Source organism: Lepidothrix coronata, unplaced genomic scaffold, assembly GCF_001604755.1.
Source record: "Lepidothrix coronata isolate B3197 unplaced genomic scaffold, Lepidothrix_coronata-1.0 Scaffold200, whole genome shotgun sequence".
In the NCBI taxonomy this organism is placed as follows: domain Eukaryota; kingdom Metazoa; phylum Chordata; class Aves; order Passeriformes; family Pipridae; genus Lepidothrix; species Lepidothrix coronata.
This window is the reverse complement of record NW_016690380.1, coordinates 1,057,508-1,067,059: the sequence shown is the minus strand read 5'-3', so window position 1 is coordinate 1,067,059 and position 9,552 is coordinate 1,057,508. Positions and strand designations below refer to the sequence as shown.

The following is a 9,552-nucleotide window of genomic DNA, read 5'->3' as shown; positions in this document are numbered from 1 at the left end:
CATTACTACAAGCCAAATGATTCATAATTATAGATCTCAGTCTTTTTTTATGGTATTTTAAATGTTTATTGATTTGTAAAGGCAGCATGACTCGAAATTGTGCTGACCTTGGAAAGGCTGAGAAGGCAGAACTCTTAACATTTTTACCAAATGAGCTGCAAAAGCTACAGGAGCATCACAGCCCTGCCATGAGACACCTGGAAAGGTCACTCACAGTCCAGCCTTGGGTCACCCTTGGGACACAACAGCAAACTCGATGTTCCAGAAGAGTCCAGACACTCAGGGTTTGGAAGGGATGAGCATCTGATCCATCTGGGGAGGAAGAAAAAAGCATTTTGTGGCCAAGGAGGGAAGGTAGAGGAAGAAATATTCCTTAGAAGGAAGTTTTTGTTTCCATTGGCCAGATCAAAGGCTGAAGCTCAGACAGGAGAATTTGAAAGCACTCGAAGGACTGCAAAATGCAGAACATTCCAAACGAGTGCTGGTAAGACTTTTGTATCCTGAACCATCTCATATATTCTGTCAAAAAAAGTATTTATTGAAAGATGAAAAGGAGTTTTAAAATAGATTATTGAGACTATTTTTGCAGCCTGTGCCCATAAGCCCTTGTTCCACAGCGAGTGCCAAGACTGAGGGCTCAGAGGGAGAGAAAAAAATGGGAACTAATAAATTCGGCTTTGCTTTTGAGTAAGGCACCCTCTCCCAGCCTCATGCTGATAAAACCTTTATGCCACTCGATAGCATATTCCCCCTCGCCCTCAATTTTAATTTGAGTTTTTCCCACATCATATGTAGCATATGCAGAATACATGATGGTGCCTGGAATAAAGGTTTCATTAGCACTCATTTGGGATGCAGCATAACTCCCTTATGATTTCACAACGTGGAAGGGAGGGAGCCATTCCAAATGCCTCCTGTTGAAACGTTTATTATGCAACCAGCTATCACCCACTTTCTCTTTCACTCCCCACCCACACACTGCCTGCCCCATTACAAACTCTATTTTGTTTAGTTTCTAAGAGCTGAATAAACAGACTCCAGCCATCTATGGGTGCATCTTGTCTTGATGTAGACTAATACCATTTTAACTCCTCTATTTTGGTGGGGGTTTGCTGATGGGTTGGAAGAAAATAATTAGGGTGACTCTGCTTTAAAAAAAAATTGATAAAACCCCATTCTTATTTAAATGCACTTTCAATTTTTGGTTGTGTTTGGTTTTTTTTTTTTTTGGTTGGTTGGGTTTTTATTTTTGTTTGTTTGTTTGTTTTGTTTTGTTTTTTAAATAGAAATATAGTTTTATTGCAAGAATTCAGTTAATATTTTATCTTCAAAATTCTGAGGAATCTGCATTTTAGGGAAAAGTTCCCCCTACAAGTTGAAAATCCTACCATTTTAGCAAGATGCAATTGTGTGTCTTTATTTTGCAGGCCATGGAAATGAGAAGGAAATGTATATTTATTTTAGCTAATGGGTAAGTAAAAAATCTCAGGAAGATGTCTTTGAATGGGTCTGTCATTTTAAAGTTAGGTACTATACATAGTCCCTAATTGTACTGGGGAGAACTGTGCTGGCATGAAAAGCTATTAGGAAGAGTAAGAAACTTTTGGGTGGAATGCAGTGTTAATGAGAGCTCATTATGTTATTGCAAATTTTGACACACTCCATGTTTTTCCTACAGTCCCAGCTCCCCAAGCAAAGTAAGTTTTAGTTCTCTAAAAAGGTAAAGCAAAATTATCCTTCCCTCTGTCTCCAAAAATAAAAGCCAAATAAAAGGATACATAATTTAGATCCCTATTATTTAATACTACTCTAATTATTTAAGATAAAGCAATTTATGGCTTCCAAAAAGTATGATTAGCAAAACAAAGAACATTTAACATCTGGCACCATAGAAAACAGCCAGGAATTGCCTCTCAGGGAAGATGAATCTGCCACTCCCTGGTAAGAGGCTCCACCACACAACTCATTTGTTCAGTGGTTGTTTTCCAGCTTTACCTACAGCAGGAAACATGAGACCATTATTTCTTCTGATTTCAAAACTAACAGTGATTTAAGAATGTAAGGTATTTTTATTAGTTTTAGACAGTTTCTTAATGACATGATTTATGGAGGTTATTTTGGAATGTACTAAAATGCACATAGACTGCTCTGTGTGGATACACTGTCCCTGAGTAGCTTTTTAGTTACAGCTTCTGGAAGAAGATGGGCCTTTCATACAAATTTAGTTATAAATTGAAGAATCTTAAATAAAAAGTGTGAGTTTTCCTTGTTCTTCTTAACTTTTCTGATATTAAACAACATTGGAGCAAATCAGATTTCCTGTTCCATTCAAATTTCTGATTGAATGAAAAAGTGGCAAATTGTAAACAGAACAAAAATTATACCAAGATGAAATTGCCTGATCTACATTTTTATCTGTTGTGAGTCCATATGGAAAATCAGATTTAAAAAAAAAAACCAAAACCCTACAACAAAACAAAACGAAACAAAAAACCTACAGCCAACCAAAAAAAAAGCTCTGGGATGACACTGTGCTTCCCTCTTTACTTTCAAATATTCATATCACCTGAACAGGCAATATGAATATCACTTGAATAGGCAAATGTATGACCACCATAGATTACAGATAATTATTTTAGAGCCTTTTTTAGAAGAATACACATCCTTTCTTCATCTGCTGGATGACTAAAGGAAACTGTCTCATTATTACACCAGTAGCATCACAGTGACACAGCCAACACTGTATCAAACCTGATCAAAATTGTATTCTTCCTTGTCTAACAGCTGGACAAGAAATGAGATCAAGTCTGAATCCCAGCTCACAATGGGATTTTTCTGCCTATTTGTATCCTTTAGTATATTTTATTCTTTTTCCCCCAGAAAATTAGAAGTGATTTAGTTCATTTCTTTTTTCTTTCAATACTCAATTTAAGGCATTCTTGTGTGCATCACTCCAGCACAAGTTTGTTTTGAAAACTTAAGTTCACCACTCTGTACATTCTAAATTTGGTCTAATTACTGTTGCTGTTGAGCAGATAATGTACAACACAGAAAAATCCCAGAGCAGCTATAGATGCACTTCTGTGCTGTGCAGAGGTGAACACAAAGGCAGAAACAAATGCTGTGTGCTGGAGTTACACACATTGGAAAGCAGAGCACACACTCCTGCTTTGTCTGGGCTTGGGATCCAGCCTGTCTGCCTGCACCACACAATGGGCTTGTAAAGGATACACAGCTGAGAAAAGGCTGTGAAGTTCATTCTAGTTTATGTAGGGTCTAAAACAAGAGGAGTCTAATTCTAATTGGCCTTTGGGGCACTACCTAAATCAATAAAGAATGGCAATAATAATGCATAGGTGTTCCCACCAGCCTTTCTTCCTGTTATTTATTTCTTGTGCCCTTCACCAACAAGATAAAAAATATTTTTGCTCATAAATGAAAATTTTGGTTTGTACTGCAAGTCTTTAGGAGGGGGGTCTCATCAACATTTCTTAAAGTGAAATTCCTTCAGTCTGTGGGACTCAGGTTATGACACAGCTCAGTGTCCCCCCTGGATACAGAGGTTTTCCACATAGGTGTAGGAATTTCTAATGCAACTAAGAAAAAACAAACCCCCAAATCAAAACCAAGAGAAGTCCCCAAAAAATGCTTTGAATAACTGAGTTTTCCAGGTGTTTAACAAGAATGGCCCTGTTCAGACACTCTTCACAGTGATGTCTCTGGGTTGGCACCATGGTGCTTCCCTCCATGGCTCTGAGGCCTGAAGAGGCCCCACAAGTCCAGTCCCTGTGCTGCACACACAGGGCACACTCCTCTGCCACACAAACACAGCCTGGGCACGTAGAGAGCAAACCCTACCAAAACAAAATGCTCTGCTGCACACACCATTCCCCTCAGGGAGAGAATCAGACAACAAAATACACGAGACAGATGTAACTCATGTTGCTTAATGCATTCCTGGAGGCACTTGTAAAAACCCTATTTTAAAACCAGAGTAATTTCCTGATCCTACTCCTTTTTTTCTCCACCACAGCAATAACAACTTGGTTAAAAATTGGAGATAAAGTTTAGTACCATTACACTAAGCTCATCCCATGTTAGGAATATAAGAACCCAGTTTTCTAAAAGGGTCAAAAAATTTTCAGGTCAACCAAAGCCGTGAAAATCCACAACAGGTAAACAAGGTCTGGTGCTTCCAGAAGGAGGAAACATGAGGCCTCTAATACCTCACACTTTATATTCTGTTAAAGGGAGATAAATTAATTTGAAGGAAATACCTTGATTTTGTTTCTGCACAAACTCAGCAAAGTTCTCATTTGCATAGCCTTAAGTATACACTAGGACAGATTTACTTAAATAAATATTACCATTTATCAGAATTTTTCTTTATTTCTATGCTTTTTCCCCCTAGTGAGCAGAGATGACAACAAAATAAGTGACTAATTTGACTACAAGCCCATTTGCTTAAATGATAAAATAGAATGCTGGAGATAGGAGCTCGTTTCACCTGTGGCTAACGTATTTTTAAAATATCATAGCTGTACCTTGGGTAATTGTGAAAGCCATTCACTGCTTCTACATATTTATTTACAAATAATCAAATTATATTTTGGACACGATACAGTAAATCTAAAACTTTTGGGCCTTTTTTAGCCTTACAGTGAGATTTATGGCACTGCAGGCTGGTACAGCCAAGGGTTGAACCCCTGTTCTGCCCATTCATCACATGTCAAGCTCTGAGAACACTGCCTGACACAGGATGAAAATCCAGCTGGGAATTGCCACAGCAAAGGGCTGCAGTGCAGTACAGTGAGACCCTGCCCTCATCCTTGGCACAAGTTACCTGCATTCAGCTCCCAATCTCCACATTAATAATCAAGCCTTCCATTCAGAGTAGTTTTTAAAGGAACTCCCACATATTGACATGTGTTACAGAATTCCAGCCTAGAAATGGAAAGTATGGAGAGGAAAAAAGAAGCCAAACTAGAATAAAAACAATATATAAATCAGCAAAGTTTCTGTTGCTAAATTCAGTCATATTATATATTATTTTTATGTCAAGCTTTAAAATACTGTCTGCAAACGTACGTGATTACTGAAAATCACAGAATCATAGAATGGTTTATGTGGGAAGGACCTTAAAGCCCACCCAGTCCCACCCCTGCCATGGGCAGGGACACCTCCCACTAGCCCAGGTTGCTCCAAGCCCCGTCCAACCTGGCCTTGGACACTTCCAGGGATGGGGCAGCCACAGCTTCTCTGGGCAACCTGTGCCAGGGCCTCCTCACCCTCATAGGGAACAATTCTTTCCCAATATCCCATCTAACCCTACCCTCTTTCAATACCACATGGGAGGCAGAAATCCTCATTCAGGACACTCTGTTTGGGGCAGGGGTGGGGTGAAAAACCCCAGTCCATAAACACTCTTTGTATTTTACCCACATAATTAACAGGGACTATTTCCCTTGGGTGTGGGTTGCACAATCACTGAATTTGATCCAGAAAATTGTACATTTGCTCAAGCTGCATCAGTCAAGCCCAGCTCTAGTGAACATTAACATGCTGTGTAACATGCAAAATAAATGATGTGTTCTACTACCACAGGCAGAGCTATTATGCTTTGTCTGTACAGAAAGCTTAAAACACAGCCTTTCCTCATTTGTATTGCATGCAAGCATGGCATTGTGCTAAAGAGTTTTTGACTTAGGGATTAAAAGTTAGCTGGATAGGAATGTGGAAATTTCTTCTGCAAAGCATTCTGGTTTTCTAAATAAATTAACATGCTTTCATTTGTTTCAGAGAGAAAGCCACAGAAATGGTGTAAAATCTTGGCGTGTTTCTGAAAAAATAAATCATGAAAGTGAGGTTTGTAAGATGCAGATGGCTGTTGGATGGGCATTGCTCAGGACTTGGTCATAAACCCACATTTTTACTTTCCCTATGGCCCATCCTCTGGGCAATATGGGGGTTGTCTTGATCATTAAGCAGATGATTTGCAGATTGCATCTCTTTCTCTCTCACACACCTAATCTGATCTCAGAACAAATTTATCAGAAGTAAACATCCATGTCACACTGTATTTATCAAATAAATACAATTATTTACACTACAAATCTGTATTTAAATATAACCTGTTGAAGTCTGCTACTCTTTATACTGGAAGATGTAGATTTCTTGGGATAAGGGATATCGAAGAAAAAAAATTCCAGAATAGTTCTCGAGTGGCTACTATATCTAATTGTTTGTTTTCCTCAAGTTACAATTTCATAGAATCCCAGAATGGTTTGGGTTGGAAGGACCTTAAAGCTCAACTCATTCCACCCCCTGTAATGGGCAGGGATACCTTCCACTAGCCCAGGTTGCTCCAAGCTCCCTCCAACCTGGCCTTGGACACTTCCAGGGATCCAGGGGCAGCCACAGCTTCTCTGGGCAACCTGTGCCGGGGGCCTCCCCACCCTCACAGGGAACAATTTCTTCCCAATATCTCACCCAACCCTGCCCTCTGGCAGTGTGAAGCCATTCCCCCCGTCCTGTCACTCCAGACACTTGGAAATAGTCTCTCTTTTTAGATTTCTTTAGCCAGATGTGTCATGGGATTCCTCCTTGCCCAGCTGATAGAGAGGAAGACCACAGGGCATGGAAATGAGAGAGCATGAAGCATAAACTGGAGCTGGCTCCAAAAGAGCCAAATCCAAGTTTTCTGTGTAAATCAATGTTGAAACCCAAAATTTCTGGTAGAAGACAGAGTAAAATAAAAAAAGAAATAACTTGAACATTCTCCAGGCAGCGGGAGGGTCAGGGACAGAGGGGCTCCACAGAGGCCTTTGCAGGGAGGCCTCGCTGCCGTGGGCGCTCAGAGCCCGCTGTCTGTCACTGCCACCGGGACCGTGTCACCAACTCACAGCGCCGGTTCCAGCACTGTCAAAGCCCTAAAGGTGCCCTTAATCTGCCAGTTCTAACAAAAGAAATCTGCACACCTGCAGCTCTTAAAAATGTGGCAACAGCTGTCTAATCCCGAATTGAAACCCCAGCCACAGAGTCCTCAGTTACAGCAAACCCTCCCAGTTTGTATCCAATCCAGAAAATGATAGATACCCTCAATCCCACTAAAAATTCAAGAGTCCAGACTGCTCAACCCCTTCCTAAGCAGGCCATTTGTCACCCAAACGACCTCTCACCTGAGGAGTAGCAAAGTGACACGTGCCCAGATAATGTGCACACCTTTCAAAGGCTGTTTTAGGCTCACGAAACCCAACTGCCTTAGGAAGTCCTGCCTCTGGGTAATTCAAACCATTTTACCAGGCTGAGGTTTTTATATTGGTTTTATAAATGTCTTAAGGGTTAGAAAAATATATTCCATGAGCTAGAGATTCACTGAATATGCTGTGATGGTATAGAGTACGTTTAGGCCAGGACTAAAATAAAAAAGCTACAATTGGTCTCTTGTCCATATTTAAGGTAAAATAAGTGCCTAGATTTTCAGAAGCACAGAGCTCAAATCACTCATAGTGAATTTGGAAAGTGTTGAAAAATTTTGAAAATTAGGACAAACTTTTTTCAGACTAAATATGAATAAGAATCTAACCTGAGGCTGAAGTTCCTGAAAATCCTACTGCCCTATATTTTTTTTTTCACTTCTCTTCTGGTTTTACACCCATACACAGGAAAAAGTCTCCTCTTTCCTGCCTCCATCCTGCTTTTAACAATTCTTTTCACAGTGGAAACTGAATATGTACATGTGTCAGCCCCCCAAAACCATGAAGTTGAGTAAAAATCTGTAGCTACACTAATGGAGTTCACCCTTTCTTACCTAAAATACAGATAGGATTTTGCAGAAAGAAAAGCATGATAAAAGCAGGGTGCTCATATGAAGCATCCACATCCGACAGTTCCAGTTCAAAATTTAATTACTCAATATTCCATTGGGAAGTACATCCTATTCTCCCTACCACTATGTTTGCTATTTACTGCCAAAAGAAAAGATTAATATCTGCAATAAAGAACCTATAACACTATAGGTACAACACATTTTCCTTCTGTGTTTAGAGCAACATGATTCATCAAGGAGTCTGAGCGGCTGCTTCAAGTGTTCCGAGGTGGGAGTTGTAGAAATTTGAGTTTTCAATTAACAATTGCAGCTGAACAGGCACAATAAGGGAGAACTCTACAGCTTTTTAAGCTTGCCTGGCTATAATCACTTTATAATTGTTAGAAATAAAGATTCGTCTACATGGCAGATGAATCTACAGCGTTCCTGTGTTTCCCAAACTGTCAGCATCTGTTCTGTACTCTCCTAAGGCCCTTTAAATGCACAGTTTGAGGGCACAGATACAGCTCTCCAAGCTGTCTGTGTACAGGGTACAGTTTCTTCTACTTTCAAAGAGAAGATGAAAATCAGAGCAGAAATTTCCCTTTGACACTTTTCAGAGCATAAATCTTTGTCTTACAGTATTTATCATAACTACCCTTAGTTATCAAGTTCTGTAAAAATTCACCACAAGCAAAAGAACACAGTTACCAACTGATATCCTCTTGCAGAGACAGAATCTCCTGGACACAGCGTTGTGCTTTGTTGCTGTCACCACTGTAAGGCACAGGAGCACACACGCCTGGCTGGTTACAAACACACAGGTTCTTATTTCCTGATACAACTTTCCTGATGAGTGTTGAGCTGAACATTAGAAGTGCCCCAGGAATTCAGCAGGGAATGGAAATGACATTGGACTGAAGTGAAAGGGCATTTTAAGTGGTAGAATAATTAAACCCCATTACTTCATATCTGAAGATCAAACTGATTGGAATTTGGAATTTTTGTCCCATAGAAAATAAAAATTTTTGCAACCATTCCCCAAGTGAAAGAAGAAGGTTAAATATCAGGTAATTATGGAACCAAATATTAATAATGAAATGTCATTTCTTTCATGGAATCAGATGTTCTAAAATCAGCAACATGAGGGGCAGTGCCCTGAACTCCAGGAGTCTGAATTTGGCTCCATTTACACAGCTCTGAAGGTGGCTTTTTATGTATCACCAAGGATTACTCAGGTAACAAAGTCAGGAAAATCATGGGAGTGGGATGGATAATTATAAATCTTGGAGCATGAAGAGTTTAAAAATAAAACACAAATGTTGAGTGGCCCTTAAGCAAACTTGAATTGCATTTTTTTTCACTACAACTAAGATATGTATAATTACCTTTAAACATTTCCAGACTTAAAGTGAGGAATATTGTTGAATAGAAAGCATATATCACTCTCTTAAGAAATATAATTCTACCATTATAAAGAACAGTCCCTGATTACAATAAGAACATTACAGATATTATGTTCGGGAAATAATTAGAACTATTCAGGCAGGTTTACCTTGCTATGAAGTCAAGGTAATAAGATAGCCAATAATGTTCCTAATATTTGGAGCTCTTGGTGGAACTAAAAGAACACAGGATTGTGTTTAATACAGTAATGGAAATTAGTGTTATAAGAAAGCCAGTATATATGTAAAACTTATATTCATTCCCATTGAACTACTTATCTAGCAAGTTATTTGGTCCAA

The 9,552-nt window shown here is 39.3% G+C and overlaps 1 long non-coding RNA gene across 2 annotated transcripts; it reads right to left on the bottom strand.

Moving 5' to 3' along the window:
• Positions 1 to 236: 236 nt before the first annotated feature.
• LOC108505869 lies at positions 237 to 7,237 on the bottom strand. 2 transcript variants are annotated; one of them, XR_001877617.1, is made up of 3 exons: positions 7,179 to 7,237; positions 4,844 to 4,944; positions 237 to 312 (listed from the first exon to the last, which is right to left on the bottom strand). It is a non-coding gene; the product is annotated as an uncharacterized LOC108505869 (long non-coding RNA). The 2 variants fall into 2 exon arrangements; XR_001877618.1 differs by lacking the exon at positions 7,179 to 7,237 and adding an exon at positions 6,769 to 6,874.
• Positions 7,238 to 9,552: the final 2,315 nt, after the last annotated feature.